We start from the raw sequence: 23,277 nt of genomic DNA, 5'->3' as shown, positions 1-23,277 counted from the left end.
TCTCCTTTTTCAGGTTAACATCTGATGGAAGTTGCATCTGTTGGTATTCACCTGGGATGTGATTCCGTCCTCATCTAGGCAAGAGAGCTGGGGTTTCTCATATATTTCGGTTGTATAAAGTCTTGCTGACAAAGTGCAGTCCTTACTATATGAGCATAGGACCCATGTAAGAGCTCATCTGGAAGAGTCATGCTCTTGTATGCCCTGGCCAGACAGGCCATGCAAATATGGAAGAATGCCTAGCATCTGGTAGACAGTTGGACTCCAGCACACTTATGGCAATTTCCTCAGGGCTGTGATCAGGGGCTGCTTAGATTTGCGTATTCCACCCTATGTTGTGACATTGAAATTCCTTGTTGAATTTGCTTTAGCTAGCCAAGAGGTGGCTGTTGACTCAATTTCAAAGCAGCTTTGGGCCTTTCAAGTGGCTGGTTAATAGCACTTTCTCTTTGTACGCCTTAAAGGTCTAAAGAGTTCTTCATAGGTACTGCTCTCTATGGATTGTTCAAAGATCTGTTGGAAGTACTTATAATAGGATAAATAAATTGAGGGCATGCCTTTTCGGTATCCCACTTGCATGGCTGTCTGGCCTGTGGAAGGTTCCACAAATGCAAGTCAGGATGGCCGAGTGGTCTAAGGCGCTGCGTTCAGGTCGCAGTCTCTTCTGGAGGCGTGGGTTCAAATCCCACTTCTGACAATTGTGTGTTTACTCTACTTTTTTCTTGGGAGACAAAAAATCTGATCATTTCCCTCACATGGGCTTATATGGTTGTCTACTTGGAAAAGTGCAGTGAGTTTTTTTCTTGCTCTAGCCACTCATGACCTAAGAGGTGTGCTTTTTTTGGTTCACAATATCTTTCCCTCTCTGTAGATGATCAAGCAAATGTGGTCAGGACGGCCGAGTGGTCTAAGGCGCTGCGTTAAGACCGCAGTCTCTCCTGGAGGCGTGGGTTCGAATCCCACTTCTGACAAAACTTTAAATCCATTTTGTCTCTGAGTTCTTTTAGAATCTCAGCTAAAAATTGGCAGTGCATATAATATCTGAATAAGTAACAAACTTCAGTTTCAACTGCAAATTAATTTGGCCAATTCTGTCTTCAAGCTCGTATAATATTCTTCTAGCACTCGTGGTGTTTTATGTGTTTTTTGGGGGGTGCTTAAAAAGTCCCTTTTATTAATGAAATGGGTTACATTCAGTCTTGTGATATTTATGGTTTCCAATAAGTAGATTGTTAATTTTATGTAACCTCATTTTCTAATGCTCCATTCAAGAGATGTTTCCACTATGAAATGCAGAGCAAGGGGAAAGAGCACAAGTGATAGAGCGAGTGAGTGAGAAGGGGTGTTGAGGAAGGAGAGAATGAAACAAAGACAGAGTGAGTGAACGGCAGGTAGGCCTAGAAGATGAGACTAGAAGTGAAGGCGACATACTTTTCCCTGCTTTTGACCTCCCACCCATCCCAAACTGACCACAAACGTACCATCTATGCAACGTTGGTATGCAGAAATTCACGCCTCAGCCAGTGAGGGTAAGTCCCAGGCCAGGGGCTAGAGAGCAAAAGACTGCATGTGCTCAGACGTTCCCTGCTAGGGACAGTTGATCTGAAACAAGGTCTGCTCTCTTGTATCCAGCAAGGATCTAGAAATCCTGCATGAATCTGCAAGGCACAATGACAGCATACATTTGCATAATATGCCCCACCTTCTGCCTTCCTACTTCCTGTGCAGTAGTTGTTTGTGTAGAGAGAGAGGTCGCAGGCAAGGTAATTTTGTGAGTAGGATACAGGACCCTAAATAGCTGGTGAGAGGTATGAGGTATTCTAAAAGCATAAAAATTGTACACCTGTGAAATGAAATGCTTTCACATGTGATCTTCTGTGTTTATTGTCCTGTGCATAAAGTTGCACCTTGTGTTTGAAGGTTTAAATTATTTCAGGCTTGCATGGAGGCAGAAATTTCTGAGTGACTTTTATACATTTCTTAAGACTCTGCACTGTCAGGATGGCCGAGTTGTCTAAGGCGCTGTGTTTAGGCCGCAGTCTCCTCTGGAGGCGTGGGTTCGAATCCCACTTCTGACATGACTTTTGGAGATGTAATCTCCTTTTTCAGTTTAACATCTGATGGAAGTTGCATCTGTTGGTCTTCACCTAGGATGTGATTCCGTCCTCATCTAGTCAAGAGAGCTGGGGTTTCTCATATATTTCGGTTGTATAAAGTCTTGCTGACAAAGTGCAGTCCTTACTATATGAGCATAGGACCCATGTAAGAGCTCATCTGGAAGAGTCATGCTCTTGTATGCCCTGGCCAGACAGGCCATGCAAATATGGAAGAATGCCTAGCATCTGGTAGACAGTTGGACTCCAGCACACTTACGGCAATTTCCTCAGGGCTGTGATCAGGGGCTGCTTAGATTTGCGTATTCCACCCTATGTTGTGACATTGAAATTCCTTGTTGAATTTGCTTTAGCTAGCCAAGAGGTGGCTGTTGACTCAATTTCAAAGCAGCTTTGGGCCTTTCAAGTGGCTGGTTAATAGCACTTTCTCTTTGTACGCCTTAAAGGTCTAAAGAGTTCTTCATAGGTACTGCTCTCTATGGATTGTTCAAAGATCTGTTGGAAGTACTTATAATAGGATAAATAAATTGAGGGCATGCCTTTTCGGTACCCCACTTGCATGGCTGTCTGGCCTGTGGAAGGTTCCACAAATGCAAGTCAGGATGGCCGAGTGGTCTAAGGCGCTGCGTTCAGGTCGCAGTCTCTTCTGGAGGCGTGAGTTCAAATCCCACTTCTGACAATTGTGTGTTTACTCTACTTTTTTCTTGAGAGAGAAAAAATCTGATCATTTCCCTCACATGGGCTTATATGGTTGTCTACTTGGAAAAGTGCAGTGAGTTTTTTTCTTGCTCTAGCCACTCATGACCTAAGATGTGTGCTTTTTTTGGTTCACAATATCTTTCCCTCTCTGTAGATGATCAAGCAAATGTGGTCAGGATGGCCGAGTGGTCTAAGGCGCTGCGTTAAGGCCGCAGTCTCTCCTGGAGGCGTGGGTTCGAATCCCACTTCTGACAAAACTTTAAGTCCATTTTGTCTCTGAGTTCTTTTAGAATCTCAGCTAAAAATTGGCAGTGCATATAATATCTGAATAAGTAACAAACTTCAGTTTCAACTGCAAATTAATTTGCCCAATTCTGTCTTCAAGCTCGTATAATATTCTTCTAGCACTCGTGGTGTTTTATGTGTTTTTTGGGGGGTGCTTAAAAAGTCCCTTTTTTTAATGAAATGGGTTACATTCAGTCTTGTGATATTTTTGGTTTCCAATAAGTAGATTGTTAATTTTATGTAACCTCATTTTCTAATGCTCCATTCAAGAGATGTTTCCACTATGAAATGCAGAGCAAGGGGAAAGAGCACAAGTGATAGAGCGAGTGAGTGAGAAGGGGTGTTGAGGAAGGAGAGAATGAAACAAAGACAGAGTGAGTGAACGGCAGGTAGGCCTAGAAGAGGAGACTAGAAGTGAAGGCGACATACTTTTCCATGCTTTTGACCTCCCACCCATCCCAAACCGACCACAAACGTACCATCTATGCAACGTTGGTATGCAGAAATTCACGCCTCAGCCAGTGAGGGTAAGTCCCAGGCCAGGGGCTAGAGAGCAAAAGACTGCATGTGCTCAGACGTTCCCTGCTAGGGACAGTTGATCTGAAACAAGGTCTGCTCTCTTGTATCCAGCAAGGATCTAGAAATCCTGCATGAATCTGCAAGGCACAATGACAGCATACATTTGCATAATATGCCCCACCTTCTGCCTTCCTACTTCCTGTGCAGTAGTTGTTTGTGAAGAGAGAGAGGTCGCAGGCAAGGTAATTTTGTGAGTAGGATACAGGACCCTAAATAGCTGGTGAGAGGTATGAGGTATTTTAAAAGCATAAAAATTGTACACCTGTGAAATGAAATGCTTTCACATGTGATCTTCTGTGTTTATTGTCCTGTGCATAAAGTTGCACCTTGTGTTTGAAGGTTTAAATTATTTCAGGCTTGCATGGAGGCAGAAATTTCTGAGTGACTTTTATACATTTCTTAAGACTCTGCACTGTCAGGATGGCCGAGTGGTCTAAGGTGCTGTGTTTAGGCCGCAGACTCCTCTGGAGGCGTGGGTTCGAATCCCACTTCTGACATGACTTTTGGAGATGTAATCTCCTTTTTCAGGTTAACATCTGATGGAAGTTGCATCTGTTGGTCTTCACCTGGGATGTGATTCCGTCCTAATCTAGTCAAGAGAGCTGGGGTTTCTCATATATTTCGGTTGTATAAAGTCTTGCTGACAAAGTGCAGTCCTTACTATATGAGCATAGGACCCATGTAAGAGCTCATCTGGAAGAGTCATGCTCTTGTATGCCCTGGCCAGACAGGCCATGCAAATATGGAAGAATACCTAGCATCTGGTAGACAGTTGGACTCCAGCACACTTACGGCAATTTCCTCAGGGCTGTGATCAGGGGCTGCTTAGATTTGCGTATTCCACCCTATGTTGTGACATTGAAATTCCTTGTTGAATTTGCTTTAGCTAGCCAAGAGGTGGCTGTTGACTCAATTTCAAAGCAGCTTTGGGCCTTTCAAGTGGCTGGTTAATAGCACTTTCTCTTTGTACGCCTTAAAGGTCTAAAGAGTTCTTCATAGGTACTGCTCTCTATGGATTGTTCAAAGATCTGTTGGAAGTACTTATAATAGGATAAATAAATTGAGGGCATGCCTTTTCGGTACCCCACTTACATGGCTGTCTGGCCTGTGGAAGGTTCCACAAATGCAAGTCAGGATGGCCGAGTGGTCTAAGGCGCTGCGTTCAGGTTGCAGTCTCTTCTGGAGGCGTGGGTTCAAATCCCACTTCTGACAATTGTGTGTTTACTCTACTTTTTTCTTGAGAGAGAAAAAATCTGATCATTTCCCTCACATGGGCTTATATGGTTGTCTACTTGGAAAAGTGCAGTGAGTTTTTTTCTTGCTCTAGCCACTCATGACCTAAGATGTGTGCTTTTTTTGGTTCACAATATCTTTCCCTCTCTGTAGATGATCAAGCAAATGTGGTCAGGATGGCCGAGTGGTCTAAGGCGCTGCGTTAAGGCTGCAGTCTCTCCTGGAGGCATGGGTTCGAATCCCACTTCTGACAAAACTTTAAGTCCATTTTGTCTCTGAGTTCTTTTAGAATCTCAGCTAAAAATTGGCAGTGCATATAATATCTGAATAAGTAACAAACTTCAGTTTCAACTGCAAATAAATTTGCCCAATTCTGTCTTCAAGCTCGTATAATATTCTTCTAGCACTCGTGGTGTTTTATGTGTTTTTTGGGGGGTGCTTAAAAAGTCCCTTTTATTAATGAAATGGGTTACATTCAGTCTTGTGATATTTTTGGTTTCCAATAAGTAGATTGTTAATTTTATGTAACCTCATTTTCTAATGCTCCATTCAAGAGATGTTTCCACTATGAAATGCAGAGCAAGGGGAAAGAGCACAAGTGATAGAGCGAGTGAGTGAGAAGGGGTGTTGAGGAAGGAGAGAATGAAACAAAGACAGAGTGAGTGAACGGCAGGTAGGCCTAGAAGAGGAGACTAGAAGTGAAGGCGACATACTTTTCCATGCTTTTGACCTCCCACCCATCCCAAACCGACCACAAACGTACCATCTATGCAACGTTGGTATGCAGAAATTCACGCCTCAGCCAGTGAGGGTAAGTCCCAGGCCAGGGGCTAGAGAGCAAAAGACTGCATGTGCTCAGACGTTCCCTGCTAGGGACAGTTGATCTGAAACAAGGTTGGTGAGAGGTATGAGGTATTCTAAAAGCATAAAAATTGTACACCTGTGAAATGAAATGCTTTCACATGTGATCTTCTGTGTTTATTGTCCTGTGCATAAAGTTGCACCTTGTGTTTGAAGGTTTAAATTATTTCAGGCTTGCATGGAGGCAGAAATTTCTGAGTGACTTTTATACATTTCTTAAGACTCTGCACTGTCAGGATGGCCGAGTGGTCTAAGGCGCTGTGTTTAGGCCGCAGTCTCCTCTGGAGGCGTGGGTTCGAATCCCACTTCTGACATGACTTTTGGAGATGTAATCTCCTTTTTCAGGTTAACATCTGATGGAAGTTGCATCTGTTGGTCTTCACCTGGGATGTGATTCCGTCCTCATCTAGTCAAGAGAGCTGGGGTTTCTCATATATTTCGGTTGTATAAAGTCTTGCTGACAAAGTGCAGTCCTTACTATATGAGCATAGGACCCATGTAAGAGCTCATCTGGAAGAGTCATGCTCTTGTATGCCCTGGCCAGACAGGCCATGCAAACATGGAAGAATGCCTAGCATCTGGTAGACAGTTGGACTCCAGCACACTTACGGAAATTTCCTCAGGGCTGTGATCAGGGGCTGCTTAGATTTGCGTATTCCACCCTATGTTGTGACATTGAAATTCCTTGTTGAATTTGCTTTAGCTAGCCAAGAGGTGGCTGTTGACTCAATTTCAAAGCAGCTTTGGGCCTTTCAAGTGCCTGGTTAATAGCACTTTCTCTTTGTACGCCTTAAAGGTCTAAAGAGTTCTTCATAGGTACTGCTCTCTATGGATTGTTCAAAGATCTGTTGGAAGTACTTATAATAGGATAAATAAATTGAGGGCATGCCTTTTCGGTACCCCACTTGCATGGCTGTCTGGCCTGTGGAAGGTTCCACAAATGCAAGTCAGGATGGCCGAGTGGTCTAAGGCGCTGCGTTCAGGTCGCAGTCTCTTCTGGAGGCGTGGGTTCAAATCCCACTTCTGACAATTGTGTGTTTACTCTACTTTTTTCTTGAGAGAGAAAAAATCTGATCATTTCCCTCACATGGGCTTATATGGTTGTCTACTTGGAAAAGTGCAGTGAGTTTTTTTCTTGCTCTAGCCACTCATGACCTAAGATGTGTGCTTTTTTTGGTTCACAATATCTTTCCCTCTCTGTAGATGATCAAGCAAATGTGGTCAGGATGGCCGAGTGGTCTAAGGCGCTGCGTTAAGGCCGCAGTCTCTCCTGGAGGCGTGGGTTCGAATCCCACTTCTGACAAAACTTTAAGTCCATTTTGTCTCTGAGTTCTTTTAGAATCTCAGCTAAAAATTGGCAGTGCATATAATATCTGAATAAGTAACAAACTTCAGTTTCAACTGCAAATTAATTTGCCCAATTCGGTCTTCAAGCTCGTATAATATTCTTCTAGCACTCGTGGTGTTTTATGTGTTTTTTGGGGGGTGCTTAAAAAGTCCCTTTTATTAATGAAATGGGTTACATTCAGTCTTGTGATATTTTTGGTTTCCAATAAGTAGATTGTTAATTTTATGTAACCTCATTTTCTAATGCTCCATTCAAGAGATGTTTCCACTATGAAATGCAGAGCAAGGGGAAAGAGCACAAGTGATAGAGCGAGTGAGTGAGAAGGGGTGTTGAGGAAGGAGAGAATGAAACAAAGACAGAGTGAGTGAACGGCAGGTAGGCCTAGAAGAGGAGACTAGAAGTGAAGGCGACATACTTTTCCCTGCTTTTGACCTCCCACCCATCCCAAACCGACCACAAACGTACCATCTATGCAACGTTGGTATGCAGAAATTCACGCCTCAGCCAGTGAGGGTAAGTCCCAGGCCAGGGGCTAGAGAGCAAAAGACTGCATGTGCTCAGACGTTCCCTGCTAGAGACAGTTGATCTGAAACAAGGTCTGCTCTCTTGTATCCAGCAAGGATCTAGAAATCCTGCATGAATCTGCAAGGCACAATGACAGCATACATTTGCATAATATGCCCCACCTTCTGCCTTCCTACTTCCTGTGCAGTAGTTGTTTGTGTAGAGAGAGAGGTCGCAGGCAAGGTAATTTTGTGAGTAGGATACAGGACCCTAAATAGCTGGTGAGAGGTATGAGGTATTCTAAAAGCATAAAAATTGTACACCTGTGAAATGAAATGCTTTCACATGTGATCTTCTGTGTTTATTGTCCTGTGCATAAAGTTGCACCTTGTGTTTGAAGGTTTAAATTATTTCAGGCTTGCATGGAGGCAGAAATTTCTGAGTGACTTTTATACATTTCTTAAGACTCTGCACTGTCAGGATGGCCGAGTGGTCTAAGGCGCTGTGTTTAGGCCGCAGTCTCGTCTGGAGGCGTGGGTTCGAATCCCACTTCTGACATGACTTTTGGAGATGTAATCTCCTTTTTCAGGTTAACATCTGATGGAAGTTGCATCTGTTGGTCTTCACCTGGGATGTGATTCCGTCCTCATCTAGTCAAGAGAGCTGGGGTTTCTCATATATTTCGGTTGTATAAAGTCTTGCTAACAAAGTGCAGTCCTTACTATATGAGCATAGGACCCATGTAAGAGCTCATCTGGAAGAGTCATGCTCTTGTATGCCCTGGCCAGACAGGCCATGCAAATATGGAAGAATGCCTAGCATCTGGTAGACAGTTGGACTCCAGCACACTTACGGCAATTTCCTCAGGGCTGTGATCAGGGGCTGCTTAGATTTGCGTATTCCACCCTATGTTGTGACATTGAAATTCCTTGTTGAATTTGCTTTAGCTAGCCAAGAGGTGGCTGTTGACTCAATTTCAAAGCAGCTTTGGGCCTTTCAAGTGGCTGGTTAAGAGCACTTTCTCTTTGTACGCCTTAAAGGTCTAAAGAGTTCTTCATAGGTACTGCTCTCTATGGATTGTTCAAAGATCTGTTGGAAGTACTTATAATAGGATAAATAAATTGAGGGCATGCCTTTTCGGTACCCCACTTGCATAGCTGTCTGGCCTGTGGAAGGTTCCACAAATGCAAGTCAGGATGGCCGAGTGGTCTAAGGCGCTGCGTTCAGGTCGCCGTCTCTTCTGGAGGCGTGGGCTCAAATCCCACTTCTGACAATTGTGTGTTTACTCTACTTTTTTCTTGGGAGAGAAAAAATCAGATCATTTCCCTCACATGGGCTTATATGGTTGTCTACTTGGAAAAGTGCAGTGAGTTTTTTTCTTGCTCTAGCCACTCATGACCTAAGTTGTGTGCTTTTTTTGGTTCACAATATCTTTCCCTCTCTGTAGATGATCAAGCAAATGTGGTCAGGATGGCCGAGTGGTCTAAGGCGCTGCGTTAAGGCCGCAGTCTCTCCTGGAGGCGTGGGTTCGAATCCCACTTCTGACAAAACTTTAAGTCCATTTTGTCTCTGAGTTCTTTTAGAATCTCAGCTAAAAATTGGCAGTGCATATAATATCTGAATAAGTAACAAACTTCAGTTTCAACTGCAAATTAATTTGCCCAATTCTGTCTTCAAGCTCGTATAATATTCTTCTAGCACTCGTGGTGTTTTATGTGTTTTTTGGGGGGTGCTTAAAAAGTCCCTTTTATTAATGAAATGGGTTACATTCAGTCTTGTGATATTTTTGGTTTCCAATAAGTAGATTGTTAATTTTATGTAACCTCATTTTCTAATGCTCCATTCAAGAGATGTTTCCACTATGAAATGCAGAGCAAGGGGAAAGAGCACAAGTGATAGAGCGAGTGAGTGAGAAGGGGTGTTGAGGAAGGAGAGAATGAAACAAAGACAGAGTGAGTGAACGGCAGGTAGGCCTAGAAGAGGAGACTAGAAGTGAAGGCGACATACTTTTCCCTGCTTTTGACCTCCCACCCATCCCAAACTGACCACAAACGTACCATCTATGCAACGTTGGTATGCAGAAATTCACGCCTCAGCCAGTGAGGGTAAGTCCCAGGCCAGGGGCTAGAGAGCAAAAAACTGCATGTGCTCAGACGTTCCCTGCTAGGGACAGTTGATCTGAAACAAGGTCTGCTCTCTTGTATCCAGCAAGGATCTAGAAATCCTGCATGAATCTGTAAGGCACAATGACAGCATACATTTGCATAATATGCCCCACCTTCTGCCTTCCTACTTCCTGTGCAGTAGTTGTTTGTGTAGAGAGAGAGGTCGCAGGCAAGGTAATTTTGTGAGTAGGATACAGGACCCTAAATAGCTGGTGAGAGGTATGAGGTATTCTAAAAGCATAAAAATTGTACACCTGTGAAATGAAATGCTTTCACATGTGATCTTCTGTGTTTATTGTCCTGTGCATAAAGTTGCACCTTGTGTTTGAAGGTTTAAATTATTTCAGGCTTGCATGGAGGCAGAAATTTCTGAGTGACTTTTATACATTTCTTAAGACTCTGCACTGTCAGGATGGCCGAGTGGTCTAAGGCGCTGTGTTTAGGCTGCAGTCTCCTCTGGAGGCGTGGGTTCGAATCCCACTTCTGACATGACTTTTGGAGATGTAATCTCCTTTTTCAGGTTAACATCTGATGGAAGTTGCATCTGTTGGTCTTCACCTAGGATGTGATTCCGTCCTCATTTAGTCAAGAGAGCTGGGGTTTCTCATATATTTCGGTTGTATAAAGTCTTGCTGACAAAGTGCAGTCCTTACTATATGAGCATAGGACCCATGTAAGAGCTCATCTGGAAGAGTCATGCTCTTGTATGCCCTGGCCAGACAGGCCATGCAAATATGGAAGAATGCCTAGCATCTGGTAGACAGTTGGACTCCAGCACACTTACGGCAATTTCCTCAGGGCTGTGATCAGGGGCTGCTTAGATTTGCGTATTCCACCCTATGTTGTGACATTGAAATTCCTTGTTGAATTTGCTTTAGCTAGCCAAGAGGTGGCTGTTGACTCAATTTCAAAGCAGCTTTGGGCCTTTCAAGTGGCTGGTTAATAGCACTTTCTCTTTGTACGCCTTAAAGGTCTAAAGAGTTCTTCATAGGTACTGCTCTCTATGGATTGTTCAAAGATCTGTTGGAAGTACTTATAATAGGATAAATAAATTGAGGGCATGCCTTTTCGGTACCCCACTTGCATGGCTGTCTGGCCTGTGGAAGGTTCCACAAATGCAAGTCAAGATGGCCGAGTGGTCTAAGGCGCTGCGTTCAGGTCGCAGTCTCTTCTGGAGGCGTGGGTTCAAATCCCACTTCTGACAATTGTGTGTTTACTCTACTTTTTTCTTGAGAGAGAAAAAATCTGATAATTTTCCTCACATGGGCTTATATGGTTGTCTACTTGCAAAAGTGCAGTGAGTTTTTTTCTTGCTCTAGCCACTCATGACCCAAGATGTGTGCTTTTTTTGGTTCACAATATCTTTCCCTCTCTGTAGATGATCAAGCAAATGTGGTCAGGATGGCCGAGTGGTCTAAGGCGCTGGGTTAAGGCCGCAGTCTCTCCTGGAGGCGTGGGTTCGAATCCCACTTCTGACAAAACTTTAAGTCCATTTTGTCTCTGAGTTCTTTTAGAATCTCAGCTAAAAATTGGCAGTGCATATAATATCTGAATAAGTAACAAACTTCAGTTTCAACTGCAAATTAATTTGCCCAATTCGGTCTTCAAGCTCGTATAATATTCTTCTAGCACTCGTGGTGTTTTATGTGTTTTTTGGGGGGTGCTTAAAAAGTCCCTTTTATTAATGAAATGGGTTACATTCAGTCTTGTGATATTTTTGGTTTCCAATAAGTAGATTGTTAATTTTATGTAACCTCATTTTCTAATGCTCCATTCAAGAGATGTTTCCACTATGAAATGCAGAGCAAGGGGAAAGAGCACAAGTGATAGAGCGAGTGAGTGAGAAGGGGTGTTGAGGAAGGAGAGAATGAAACAAAGACAGAGTGAGTGAACGGCAGGTAGGCCTAGAAGAGGAGACTAGAAGTGAAGGCGACATACTTTTCCCTGCTTTTGACCTCCCACCCATCCCAAACCGACCACAAACGTACCATCTATGCAACGTTGGTATGCAGAAATTCACGCCTCAGCCAGTGAGGGTAAGTCCCAGGCCAGGGGCTAGAGAGCAAAAGACTGCATGTGCTCAGACGTTCCCTGCTAGAGACAGTTGATCTGAAACAAGGTCTGCTCTCTTGTATCCAGCAAGGATCTAGAAATCCTGCATGAATCTGCAAGGCACAATGACAGCATACATTTGCATAATATGCCCCACCTTCTGCCTTCCTACTTCCTGTGCAGTAGTTGTTTGTGTAGAGAGAGAGGTCGCAGGCAAGGTAATTTTGTGAGTAGGATACAGGACCCTAAATAGCTGGTGAGAGGTATGAGGTATTCTAAAAGCATAAAAATTGTACACCTGTGAAATGAAATGCTTTCACATGTGATCTTCTGTGTTTATTGTCCTGTGCATAAAGTTGCACCTTGTGTTTGAAGGTTTAAATTATTTCAGGCTTGCATGGAGGCAGAAATTTCTGAGTGACTTTTATACATTTCTTAAGACTCTGCACTGTCAGGATGGCCGAGTGGTCTAAGGCGCTGTGTTTAGGCCGCAGTCTCGTCTGGAGGCGTGGGTTCGAATCCCACTTCTGACATGACTTTTGGAGATGTAATCTCCTTTTTCAGGTTAACATCTGATGGAAGTTGCATCTGTTGGTCTTCACCTGGGATGTGATTCCGTCCTCATCTAGTCAAGAGAGCTGGGGTTTCTCATATATTTCGGTTGTATAAAGTCTTGCTAACAAAGTGCAGTCCTTACTATATGAGCATAGGACCCATGTAAGAGCTCATCTGGAAGAGTCATGCTCTTGTATGCCCTGGCCAGACAGGCCATGCAAATATGGAAGAATGCCTAGCATCTGGTAGACAGTTGGACTCCAGCACACTTACGGCAATTTCCTCAGGGCTGTGATCAGGGGCTGCTTAGATTTGCGTATTCCACCCTATGTTGTGACATTGAAATTCCTTGTTGAATTTGCTTTAGCTAGCCAAGAGGTGGCTGTTGACTCAATTTCAAAGCAGCTTTGGGCCTTTCAAGTGGCTGGTTAAGAGCACTTTCTCTTTGTACGCCTTAAAGGTCTAAAGAGTTCTTCATAGGTACTGCTCTCTATGGATTGTTCAAAGATCTGTTGGAAGTACTTATAATAGGATAAATAAATTGAGGGCATGCCTTTTCGGTACCCCACTTGCATAGCTGTCTGGCCTGTGGAAGGTTCCACAAATGCAAGTCAGGATGGCCGAGTGGTCTAAGGCGCTGCGTTCAGGTCGCCGTCTCTTCTGGAGGCGTGGGCTCAAATCCCACTTCTGACAATTGTGTGTTTACTCTACTTTTTTCTTGGGAGAGAAAAAATCAGATCATTTCCCTCACATGGGCTTATATGGTTGTCTACTTGGAAAAGTGCAGTGAGTTTTTTTCTTGCTCTAGCCACTCATGACCTAAGTTGTGTGCTTTTTTTGGTTCACAATATCTTTCCCTCTCTGTAGATGATCAAGCAAATGTGGTCAGGATGGCCGAGTGGTCTAAGGCGCTGCGTTAAGGCCGCAGTCTCTCCTGGAGGCGTGGGTTCGAATCCCACTTCTGACAAAACTTTAAGTCCATTTTGTCTCTGAGTTCTTTTAGAATCTCAGCTAAAAATTGGCAGTGCATATAATATCTGAATAAGTAACAAACTTCAGTTTCAACTGCAAATTAATTTGCCCAATTCTGTCTTCAAGCTCGTATAATATTCTTCTAGCACTCGTGGTGTTTTATGTGTTTTTTGGGGGGTGCTTAAAAAGTCCCTTTTATTAATGAAATGGGTTACATTCAGTCTTGTGATATTTTTGGTTTCCAATAAGTAGATTGTTAATTTTATGTAACCTCATTTTCTAATGCTCCATTCAAGAGATGTTTCCACTATGAAATGCAGAGCAAGGGGAAAGAGCACAAGTGATAGAGCGAGTGAGTGAGAAGGGGTGTTGAGGAAGGAGAGAATGAAACAAAGACAGAGTGAGTGAACGGCAGGTAGGCCTAGAAGAGGAGACTAGAAGTGAAGGCGACATACTTTTCCCTGCTTTTGACCTCCCACCCATCCCAAACTGACCACAAACGTACCATCTATGCAACGTTGGTATGCAGAAATTCACGCCTCAGCCAGTGAGGGTAAGTCCCAGGCCAGGGGCTAGAGAGCAAAAAACTGCATGTGCTCAGACGTTCCCTGCTAGGGACAGTTGATCTGAAACAAGGTCTGCTCTCTTGTATCCAGCAAGGATCTAGAAATCCTGCATGAATCTGTAAGGCACAATGACAGCATACATTTGCATAATATGCCCCACCTTCTGCCTTCCTACTTCCTGTGCAGTAGTTGTTTGTGTAGAGAGAGAGGTCGCAGGCAAGGTAATTTTGTGAGTAGGATACAGGACCCTAAATAGCTGGTGAGAGGTATGAGGTATTCTAAAAGCATAAAAATTGTACACCTGTGAAATGAAATGCTTTCACATGTGATCTTCTGTGTTTATTGTCCTGTGCATAAAGTTGCACCTTGTGTTTGAAGGTTTAAATTATTTCAGGCTTGCATGGAGGCAGAAATTTCTGAGTGACTTTTATACATTTCTTAAGACTCTGCACTGTCAGGATGGCCGAGTGGTCTAAGGCGCTGTGTTTAGGCTGCAGTCTCCTCTGGAGGCGTGGGTTCGAATCCCACTTCTGACATGACTTTTGGAGATGTAATCTCCTTTTTCAGGTTAACATCTGATGGAAGTTGCATCTGTTGGTCTTCACCTAGGATGTGATTCCGTCCTCATTTAGTCAAGAGAGCTGGGGTTTCTCATATATTTCGGTTGTATAAAGTCTTGCTGACAAAGTGCAGTCCTTACTATATGAGCATAGGACCCATGTAAGAGCTCATCTGGAAGAGTCATGCTCTTGTATGCCCTGGCCAGACAGGCCATGCAAATATGGAAGAATGCCTAGCATCTGGTAGACAGTTGGACTCCAGCACACTTACGGCAATTTCCTCAGGGCTGTGATCAGGGGCTGCTTAGATTTGCGTATTCCACCCTATGTTGTGACATTGAAATTCCTTGTTGAATTTGCTTTAGCTAGCCAAGAGGTGGCTGTTGACTCAATTTCAAAGCAGCTTTGGGCCTTTCAAGTGGCTGGTTAATAGCACTTTCTCTTTGTACGCCTTAAAGGTCTAAAGAGTTCTTCATAGGTACTGCTCTCTATGGATTGTTCAAAGATCTGTTGGAAGTACTTATAATAGGATAAATAAATTGAGGGCATGCCTTTTCGGTACCCCACTTGCATGGCTGTCTGGCCTGTGGAAGGTTCCACAAATGCAAGTCAAGATGGCCGAGTGGTCTAAGGCGCTGCGTTCAGGTCGCAGTCTCTTCTGGAGGCGTGGGTTCAAATCCCACTTCTGACAATTGTGTGTTTACTCTACTTTTTTCTTGAGAGAGAAAAAATCTGATAATTTTCCTCACATGGGCTTATATGGTTGTCTACTTGCAAAAGTGCAGTGAGTTTTTTTCTTGCTCTAGCCACTCATGACCCAAGATGTGTGCTTTTTTTGGTTCACAATATCTTTCCCTCTCTGTAGATGATCAAGCAAATGTGGTCAGGATGGCCGAGTGGTCTAAGGCGCTGGGTTAAGGCCGCAGTCTCTCCTGGAGGCGTGGGTTCGAATCCCACTTCTGACAAAACTTTAAGTCCATTTTGTCTCTGAGTTCTTTTAGAATCTCAGCTAAAAATTGGCAGTGCATATAATATCTGAATAAGTAACAAACTTCAGTTTCAACTGCAAATTAATTTGCATAATTCTGTCTTCAAGCTCGTATAATATTCTTCTAGCACTCGTGGTGTTTTATGTGTTTTTTGGGGGGTGCTTAAAAAGTCCCTTTTATTAATGAAATGGGTTACATTCAGTCTTGTGATATTTTTGGTTTCCAATAAGTAGATTGTTAATTTTATGTAACCTCATTTTCTAATGCTCCATTCAAGAGATGTTTCCACTATGAAATGCAGAGCAAGGGGAAAGAGCACAAGTGATAGAGCGAGTGAGTGAGAAGGGGTGTTGAGGAAGGAGAGAATGAAACAAAGACAGAGTGAGTGAATGGCAGGTAGGCCTAGAAGAGGAGACTAGAAGTGAAGGCGACATACTTTTCCATGCTTTTGACCTCCCACCCATCCCAAACCAACCACAAACGTACCATCTATGCAACGTTGGTATGCAGAAATTCACGCCTCAGCCAGTGAGGTTAAGTCCCAGGCCAGGGGCTAGAGAGCAAAAGACTGCATGTGCTCAGACGTTCCCTGCTAGGGACAGTTGATCTGAAACAAGGTCTGCTCTCTTGTATCCAGCAAGGATCTAGAAATCCTGCATGAATCTGCAAGGCACAATGACAGCATACATTTGCATAATATGCCCCACCTTCTGCCTTCCTACTTCCTGTGCAGTAGTTGTTTGTGTAGAGAGAGAGGTCGCAGGCAAGGTAATTTTGTGAGTAGGATACAGGACCCTAAATAGCTGGTGAGAGGTATGAGGTATTTTAAAAGCATAAAAATTGTACACCTGTGAAATGAAATGCTTTCACATGTGATCTTCTGTGTTTATTGTCCTGTGCATAAAGTTGCACCTTGTGTTTGAAGGTTTAAATTATTTCAGGCTTGCATGGAGGCAGAAATTTCTGAGTGACTTTTATACATTTCTTAAGACTCTGCACTGTCAGGATGGCCGAGTGGTCTAAGGCGCTGTGTTTAGGCCGCAGTCTCCTCTGGAGGTGTGGGTTCGAATCCCACTTCTGACATGACTTTTGGAGATGTAATCTCCTTTTTCAGGTTAACATCTGATGGAAATTGCATCTGTTGGTCTTCACCTAGGATGTGATTCCGTCCTCATTTAGTCAAGAGAGCTGGGGTTTCTCATATATTTCGGTTGTATAAAGTCTTGCTGACAAAGTGCAGTCCTTACTATATGAGCATAGGACCCATGTAAGAGCTCATCTGGAAGAGTCATGCTCTTGTATGCCCTGGCCAGACAGGCCATGCAAATATGGAAGAATGCCTAGCATCTGGTAGCCAGTTGGACTCCAGCACACTTACGGCAATTTCCTCAGGGCTGTGATCAGGGGCTGCTTAGATTTGCGTATTCCACCCTATGTTGTGACATTGAAATTCCTTGTTGAATTTGCTTTAGCTAGCCAAGAGGTGGCTGTTGACTCAATTTCAAAGCAGCTTTGGGCCTTTCAAGTGGCTGGTTAATAGCACTTTCTCTTTGTACGCCTTAAAGGTCTAAAGAGTTCTTCATAGGTACTGCTCTCTATGGATTGTTCAAAGATCTGTTGGAAGTACTTATAATAGGATAAATAAATTGAGGGCATGCCTTTTCGGTACCCCACTTGCATGGCTGTCTGGCCTGTGGAAGGTTCCACAAATGCAAGTCAGGATGGCCGAGTGGTCTAAGGCGCTGCGTTCAGGTCGCAGTCTCTTCTGGAGGCGTGGGTTCAAATCCCACTTATGACAATTGTGTGTTTACTCTACTTTTTTCTTGAGAGAGAAAAAATCTGATCATTTCCCTCACATGGGCTTATATGGTTGTCTACTTGGAAAAGTGCAGTGAGTTTTTTTCTTGCTCTAGCCACTCATGACCCAAGATGTGTGCTTTTTTTGGTTTACAATATCTTTCCCTCTCTGTAGATGATCAAACAAATGTGGTCAGGATGGCCGAGTGGTCTAAGGCGCTGCGTTAAGGCCGCAGTCTCTCCTGGAGGTGTGGGTTCGAATCCCACTTCTGACAAAACTTTAAGTCCATTTTGTCTCTGAGTTCTTTTAGAATCTCAGCTAAAAATTGGCAGTGCATATAATATGAGCATAGGACCCATGTAAGAGCTCATCTGGAAGAGTCATGCTCTTGTATGCCCTGGCCAGACAGGCCATGCAAATATGGAAGAATGCCTAGCATCTGGTAGACAGTTGGACTCCAGCACACTTACGGCAATTTCCTCAGGGCTGTGATCAGGGGCTGCTTAGATTTGCGTATTCCACCCTATGTTGTGACATTGAAATTCCTTGTTGAATTTGCTTTAGCTAGCCAAGAGGTGGCTGTTGACTCAATTTCAAAGCAGCTTTGGGCCTTTCAAGTGGCTCGTTAATAGCACTTTCTCTTTGTACGCCTTAAAGGTCTAAAGAGTTACTCATAGGTACTGCTCTCTATGGATTGTTCAAAGATCTGTTGGAAGTACTTATAATAGGATAAATAAATTGAGGGCATGCCTTTTCGGTACCCCACTTGCATGGCTGTCTGGCCTGTGGAAGGTTCCACATATGCAAGTCAGGATGGCCGAGTGGTCTAAGGCGCTGCGTTCAGGTCGCAGTCTCTTCTGGAGGCGTGGGTTCAAATCCCACTTCTGACAATTGTGTGTTTACTCTACTTTTTTCTTGGGAGAGAAAAAATCAGATCATTTCCCTCACATGGGCTTATATGGTTGTCTACTTGGAAAAGTGCAGTGAGTTTTTTTCTTGCTCTAGCCACTCATGACCTAAGTTGTGTGCTTTTTTTGGTTCACAATATCTTTCCCTCTCTGTAGATGATCAAGCAAATGTGGTCAGGATGGCCGAGTGGTCTAAGGCGCTGCATTAAGGCCGCAGTCTCTCCTGGAGGCGTGGGTTCGAATCCCACTTCTGACAAAACTTTAAGTCCATTTTGTCTCTGAGTTCTTTTAGAATCTCAGCTAAAAATTGGCAGTGCATATATTATCTGAATAAGTAACAAACTTCAGTTTCAACTGCAAATAAATTTGCCCAATTCTGTCTTCAAGCTCGTATAATATTCTTCTAGCACTCGTGGTGTTTTATGTGTTTTTTGGGGGGTGCTTAAAAAGTCCCTTTTATTAATGAAATGGGTTACATTCAGTCTTGTGATATTTTTGGTTTCCAATAAGTAGATTGTTAATTTTATGTAACCTCATTTTCTAATGCTCCATTCAAGAGATGTTTCCACTATGAAATGCAGAGCAAGGGGAAAGAGCACAAGTGATAGAGCGAGTGAGTGAGAAGGGGTGTTGAGGAAGGAGAGAATGAAACAAAGACAGAGTGAGTGAACGGCAGGTAGGCCTAGAAGAGGAGACTAGAAGTGAAGGCGACATACTTTTCCATGCTTTTGACCTCCCACCCATCCCAAACCGACCACAAACGTACCATCTATGCAACGTTGGTATGCAGAAATTCACGCCTCAGCCAGTGAGGGTAAGTCCCAGGCCAGGGGCTAGAGAGCAAAAGACTGCATGTGCTCAGACGTTCCCTGCTAGGGACAGTTGATCTGAAACAAGGTTGGTGAGAGGTATGAGGTATTCTAAAAGCATAAAAATTGTACACCTGTGAAATGAAATGCTTTCACATGTGATCTTCTGTGTTTATTGTCCTGTGCATAAAGTTGCACCTTCTGTTTGAAGGTTTAAATTATTTCAGGCTTGCATGGAGGCAGAAATTTCTGAGTGACTTTTATACATTTCTTAAGACTCTGCACTGTCGGGATGGCCGAGTGGTCTAAGGCGCTGTGTTTAGGCCGCAGTCTCCTCTGGAGGCGTGGGTTCGAATCCCACTTATGACATGACTTTTGGAGATGTAATCTCCTTTTTCAGGTTAACATCTGATGGAAGTTGCATCTGTTGGTCTTCACCTGGGATGTGATTCCGTCCTCATCTAGTCAAGAGAGCTGGGGTTTCTCATATATTTCGGTTGTATAAAGTCTTGCTGACAAAGTGCAGTCCTTACTATATGAGCATAGGACCCATGTAAGAGCTCATCTGGAAGAGTCATGCTCTTGTATGCCCTGGCCAGACAGGCCATGCAAACATGGAAGAATGCCTAGCATCTGGTAGACAGTTGGACTCCAGCACACTTACGGCAATTTCCTCAGGGCTGTGATCAGGGGCTGCTTAGATTTGCGTATTCCACCCTATGTTGTGACATTGAAATTCCTTGTTGAATTTGCTTTAGCTAGCCAAGAGGTGGCTGTTGACTCAATTTCAAAGCAGCTTTGGGCCTTTCAAGTGGCTGGTTAATAGCACTTTCTCTTTGTACGCCTTAAAGGTCTAAAGAGTTCTTCATAGGTACTGCTCTCTATGGATTGTTCAAAGATCTGTTGGAAGTACTTATAATAGGATAAATAAATTGAGGGCATGCCTTTTCGGTACCCCACTTGCATGGCTGTCTGGCCTGTGGAAGGTTCCACAAATGCAAGTCAGGATGGCCGAGTGGTCTAAGGCACTGCGTTCAGGTCGCAGTCTCTTCTGGAGGCGTGGGTTCAAATCCCACTTCTGACAATTGTGTGTTTACTCTACTTTTTTCTTGGGAGAGAAAAAATCAGATCATTTCCCTCACATGGGCTTATATGGTTGTCTACTTGGAAAAGTGCAGTGAGTTTTTTTCTTGCTCTAGCCACTCATGACCTAAGTTGTGTGTTTTTTTTGGTTCACAATATCTTTTCCTCTCTGTAGATGATCAAGCAAATGTGGTCAGGATGGCCGAGTGGTCTAAGGCGCTGCGTTAAGGCCGCAGTCTCTCCTGGAGGCGTGGGCTCGAATCCCACTTCTGACAAAACTTTAAGTCCATTTTGTCTCTGAGTTCTTTTAGAATCTCAGCTAAAAATTGGCAGTGCATATAATATCTGAATAAGTAACAAACTTCAGTTTCAACTGCAAATTAATTTGCCCAATTCTGTCTTCAAGCTCGTATAATATTCTTCTAGCACTCGTGGTGTTTTATGTGTTTTTTGGGGGGTGCTTAAAAAGTCCCTTTTATTAATGAAATGGGTTACATTCAGTCTTGTGATATTTTTGGTTTCCAATAAGTAGATTGTTAATTTTATGTAACCTCATTTTCTAATGCTCCATTCAAGAGATGTTTCCACTATGAAATGCAGAGCAAGGGGAAAGAACACAAGTGATAGAGCGAGTGAGTGAGAAGGGGTGTTGAGGAAGGAGAGAATGAAACAAAGACAGAGTGAGTGAACGGCAGGTAGGCCTAGAAGAGGAGACTAGAAGTGAAGGCGACATACTTTTCCCTGCTTTTGACCTCCCACCCATCCCAAACTGACCACAAACGTACCATCTATGCAACGTTGGTATGCAGAAATTCACGCCTCAGCCAGTGAGGGTAAGTCCCAGGCCAGGGGCTAGAGAGCAAAAGACTGCATGTGCTCAGACGTTCCCTGCTAGGGACAGTTGATCTGAAACAAGGTCTGCTCTCTTGTATCCAGCAAGGATCTAGAAATCCTGCATGAATCTGCAAGGCACAATGACAGCATACATTTGCATAATATGCCCCACCTTCTGCCTTCCTACTTCCTGTGCAGTAGTTGTTTGTGTAGAGAGAGAGGTCGCAGGCAAGGTAATTTTGTGAGCAGGATACAGGACCCTAAATAGCTGGTGAGAGGTATGAGGTATTCTAAAAGCATAAAAATTGTACACCTGTGAAATGAAATGCTTTCACATGTGATCTTCTGTGTTTATTGTCCTGTGCATAAAGTTGCACCTTGTGTTTGAAGGTTTAAATTATTTCAGGCTTGCATGGAGGCAGAAATTTCTGAGTGACTTTTATACATTTCTTAAGACTCTGCACTGTCAGGATGGCCGAGTTGTCTAAGGCGCTGTGTTTAGGCCGCAGTCTCCTCTGGAGGCGTGGGTTCGAATCCCACTTCTGACATGACTTTTGGAGATGTAATCTCCTTTTTCAGTTTAACATCTGATGGAAGTTGCATCTGTTGGTCTTCACCTAGGATGTGATTCCGTCCTCATCTAGTCAAGAGAGCTGGGGTTTCTCATATATTTCGGTTGTATAAAGTCTTGCTGACAAAGTGCAGTCCTTACTATATGAGCATAGGACCCATGTAAGAGCTCATCTGGAAGAGTCATGCTCTTGTATGCCCTGGCCAGACAGGCCATGCAAATATGGAAGAATGCCTAGCATCTGGTAGACAGTTGGACTCCAGCACACTTACGGCAATTTCCTCAGGGCTGTGATCAGGGGCTGCTTAGATTTGCGTATTCCACCCTATGTTGTGACATTGAAATTCCTTGTTGAATTTGCTTTAGCTAGCCAAGAGGTGGCTGTTGACTCAATTTCAAAGCAGCTTTGGGCCTTTCAAGTGGCTGGTTAATAGCACTTTCTCTTTGTACGCCTTAAAGGTCTAAAGAGTTCTTCATAGGTACTGCTCTCTATGGATTGTTCAAAGATCTGTTGGAAGTACTTATAATAGGATAAATAAATTGAGGGCATGCCTTTTCGGTACCCCACTTGCATGGCTGTCTGGCCTGTGGAAGGTTCCACAAATGCAAGTCAGGATGGCCGAGTGGTCTAAGGCGCTGCGTTCAGGTCGCAGTCTCTTCTGGAGGCGTGAGTTCAAATCCCACTTCTGACAATTGTGTGTTTACTCTACTTTTTTCTTGAGAGAGAAAAAATCAGATCATTTCCCTCACATGGGCTTATATGGTTGTCTACTTGGAAAAGTGCAGTGAGTTTTTTTCTTGCTCTAGCCACTCATGACCTAAGATGTGTGCTTTTTTTGGTTCACAATATCTTTCCCTCTCTGTAGATGATCAAGCAAATGTGGTCAGGATGGCCGAGTGGTCTAAGGCGCTGCGTTAAGGCCGCAGTCTCTCCTGGAGGCGTGGGTTCGAATCCCACTTCTGACAAAACTTTAAGTCCATTTTGTCTCTGAGTTCTTTTAGAATCTCAGCTAAAAATTGGCAGTGCATATAATATCTGAATAAGTAACAAACTTCAGTTTCAACTGCAAATTAATTTGCCCAATTCTGTCTTCAAGCTCGTATAATATTCTTCTAGCACTCGTGGTGTTTTATGTGTTTTTTGGGGGGTGCTTAAAAAGTCCCTTTTTTTAATGAAATGGGTTACATTCAGTCTTGTGATATTTTTGGTTTCCAATAAGTAGATTGTTAATTTTATGTAACCTCATTTTCTAATGCTCCATTCAAGAGATGTTTCCACTATGAAATGCAGAGCAAGGGGAAAGAGCACAAGTGATAGAGCGAGTGAGTGAGAAGGGGTGTTGAGGAAGGAGAGAATGAAACAAAGACAGAGTGAGTGAACGGCAGGTAGGCCTAGAAGAGGAGACTAGAAGTGAAGGCGACATACTTTTCCATGCTTTTGACCTCCCACCCATCCCAAACCAACCACAAACGTACCATCTATGCAACGTTGGTATGCAGAAATTCACGCCTCAGCCAGTGAGGGTAAGTCCCAGGCCAGGGGCTAGAGAGCAAAAGACTGCATGTGCTCAGACGTTCCCTGCTAGGGACAGTTGATCTGAAACAAGGTCTGCTCTCTTGTATCCAGCAAGGATCTAGAAATCCTGCATGAATCTGCAAGGCACAATGACAGCATACATTTGCATATTATGCCCCACCTTCTGCCTTCCTACTTCCTGTGCAGTAGTTGTTTGTGTAGAGAGAGAGGTCGCAGGCAAGGTAATTTTGTGAGTAGGATACAGGACCCTAAATA

At 43.6% G+C, this 23,277-nt stretch overlaps 23 non-coding genes across 23 annotated transcripts; all 23 read left to right on the top strand.

Moving 5' to 3' along the window:
- The first annotated feature begins 614 nt into the window (after nt 1–614).
- TRNAL-CAG (transfer RNA leucine (anticodon CAG)) lies at nt 615–697 on the top strand. The gene has a single exon. It is a non-coding gene; the product is annotated as a tRNA-Leu (tRNA).
- Nucleotides 698–888: 191 nt separating this feature from the next.
- TRNAL-AAG (transfer RNA leucine (anticodon AAG)) lies at nt 889–971 on the top strand. The gene has a single exon. It is a non-coding gene; the product is annotated as a tRNA-Leu (tRNA).
- Nucleotides 972–2,984: 2,013 nt separating this feature from the next.
- TRNAL-AAG (transfer RNA leucine (anticodon AAG)) lies at nt 2,985–3,067 on the top strand. Its single transcript has one exon. It is a non-coding gene; the product is annotated as a tRNA-Leu (tRNA).
- Nucleotides 3,068–4,091: 1,024 nt separating this feature from the next.
- On the top strand, nt 4,092–4,174 carry TRNAL-UAG (transfer RNA leucine (anticodon UAG)). The gene has a single exon. It is a non-coding gene; the product is annotated as a tRNA-Leu (tRNA).
- A 632-nt stretch (nt 4,175–4,806) lies between these two features.
- Nucleotides 4,807–4,889, top strand: TRNAL-CAG (transfer RNA leucine (anticodon CAG)). The gene has a single exon. It is a non-coding gene; the product is annotated as a tRNA-Leu (tRNA).
- A 1,113-nt stretch (nt 4,890–6,002) lies between these two features.
- On the top strand, nt 6,003–6,085 carry TRNAL-UAG (transfer RNA leucine (anticodon UAG)). The gene has a single exon. It is a non-coding gene; the product is annotated as a tRNA-Leu (tRNA).
- Nucleotides 6,086–6,717: 632 nt separating this feature from the next.
- On the top strand, nt 6,718–6,800 carry TRNAL-CAG (transfer RNA leucine (anticodon CAG)). The gene has a single exon. It is a non-coding gene; the product is annotated as a tRNA-Leu (tRNA).
- Nucleotides 6,801–6,991: 191 nt separating this feature from the next.
- TRNAL-AAG (transfer RNA leucine (anticodon AAG)) lies at nt 6,992–7,074 on the top strand. Its single transcript has one exon. It is a non-coding gene; the product is annotated as a tRNA-Leu (tRNA).
- A 2,013-nt stretch (nt 7,075–9,087) lies between these two features.
- TRNAL-AAG (transfer RNA leucine (anticodon AAG)) lies at nt 9,088–9,170 on the top strand. Its single transcript has one exon. It is a non-coding gene; the product is annotated as a tRNA-Leu (tRNA).
- Nucleotides 9,171–10,194: 1,024 nt separating this feature from the next.
- TRNAL-UAG (transfer RNA leucine (anticodon UAG)) lies at nt 10,195–10,277 on the top strand. Its single transcript has one exon. It is a non-coding gene; the product is annotated as a tRNA-Leu (tRNA).
- Nucleotides 10,278–10,909: 632 nt separating this feature from the next.
- On the top strand, nt 10,910–10,992 carry TRNAL-CAG (transfer RNA leucine (anticodon CAG)). The gene has a single exon. It is a non-coding gene; the product is annotated as a tRNA-Leu (tRNA).
- A 191-nt stretch (nt 10,993–11,183) lies between these two features.
- On the top strand, nt 11,184–11,266 carry TRNAL-AAG (transfer RNA leucine (anticodon AAG)). Its single transcript has one exon. It is a non-coding gene; the product is annotated as a tRNA-Leu (tRNA).
- A 2,013-nt stretch (nt 11,267–13,279) lies between these two features.
- TRNAL-AAG (transfer RNA leucine (anticodon AAG)) lies at nt 13,280–13,362 on the top strand. Its single transcript has one exon. It is a non-coding gene; the product is annotated as a tRNA-Leu (tRNA).
- A 1,024-nt stretch (nt 13,363–14,386) lies between these two features.
- Nucleotides 14,387–14,469, top strand: TRNAL-UAG (transfer RNA leucine (anticodon UAG)). The gene has a single exon. It is a non-coding gene; the product is annotated as a tRNA-Leu (tRNA).
- A 632-nt stretch (nt 14,470–15,101) lies between these two features.
- On the top strand, nt 15,102–15,184 carry TRNAL-CAG (transfer RNA leucine (anticodon CAG)). The gene has a single exon. It is a non-coding gene; the product is annotated as a tRNA-Leu (tRNA).
- A 191-nt stretch (nt 15,185–15,375) lies between these two features.
- On the top strand, nt 15,376–15,458 carry TRNAL-AAG (transfer RNA leucine (anticodon AAG)). The gene has a single exon. It is a non-coding gene; the product is annotated as a tRNA-Leu (tRNA).
- A 1,024-nt stretch (nt 15,459–16,482) lies between these two features.
- TRNAL-UAG (transfer RNA leucine (anticodon UAG)) lies at nt 16,483–16,565 on the top strand. The gene has a single exon. It is a non-coding gene; the product is annotated as a tRNA-Leu (tRNA).
- Nucleotides 16,566–17,471: 906 nt separating this feature from the next.
- Nucleotides 17,472–17,554, top strand: TRNAL-AAG (transfer RNA leucine (anticodon AAG)). Its single transcript has one exon. It is a non-coding gene; the product is annotated as a tRNA-Leu (tRNA).
- A 533-nt stretch (nt 17,555–18,087) lies between these two features.
- Nucleotides 18,088–18,170, top strand: TRNAL-CAG (transfer RNA leucine (anticodon CAG)). Its single transcript has one exon. It is a non-coding gene; the product is annotated as a tRNA-Leu (tRNA).
- A 191-nt stretch (nt 18,171–18,361) lies between these two features.
- Nucleotides 18,362–18,444, top strand: TRNAL-AAG (transfer RNA leucine (anticodon AAG)). Its single transcript has one exon. It is a non-coding gene; the product is annotated as a tRNA-Leu (tRNA).
- An 839-nt stretch (nt 18,445–19,283) lies between these two features.
- TRNAL-UAG (transfer RNA leucine (anticodon UAG)) lies at nt 19,284–19,366 on the top strand. The gene has a single exon. It is a non-coding gene; the product is annotated as a tRNA-Leu (tRNA).
- Nucleotides 19,367–19,998: 632 nt separating this feature from the next.
- On the top strand, nt 19,999–20,081 carry TRNAL-CAG (transfer RNA leucine (anticodon CAG)). The gene has a single exon. It is a non-coding gene; the product is annotated as a tRNA-Leu (tRNA).
- Nucleotides 20,082–22,368: 2,287 nt separating this feature from the next.
- Nucleotides 22,369–22,451, top strand: TRNAL-AAG (transfer RNA leucine (anticodon AAG)). The gene has a single exon. It is a non-coding gene; the product is annotated as a tRNA-Leu (tRNA).
- Nucleotides 22,452–23,277: the final 826 nt, after the last annotated feature.

Source organism: Lissotriton vulgaris, chromosome 8 (assembly GCF_964263255.1).
Source record: "Lissotriton vulgaris chromosome 8, aLisVul1.2, whole genome shotgun sequence".
NCBI lineage: Eukaryota > Metazoa > Chordata > Amphibia > Caudata > Salamandridae > Lissotriton > Lissotriton vulgaris.
The sequence above is the reverse complement of the archived record's forward strand: the minus strand, read 5'-3'. Positions and strand labels throughout refer to the sequence as shown.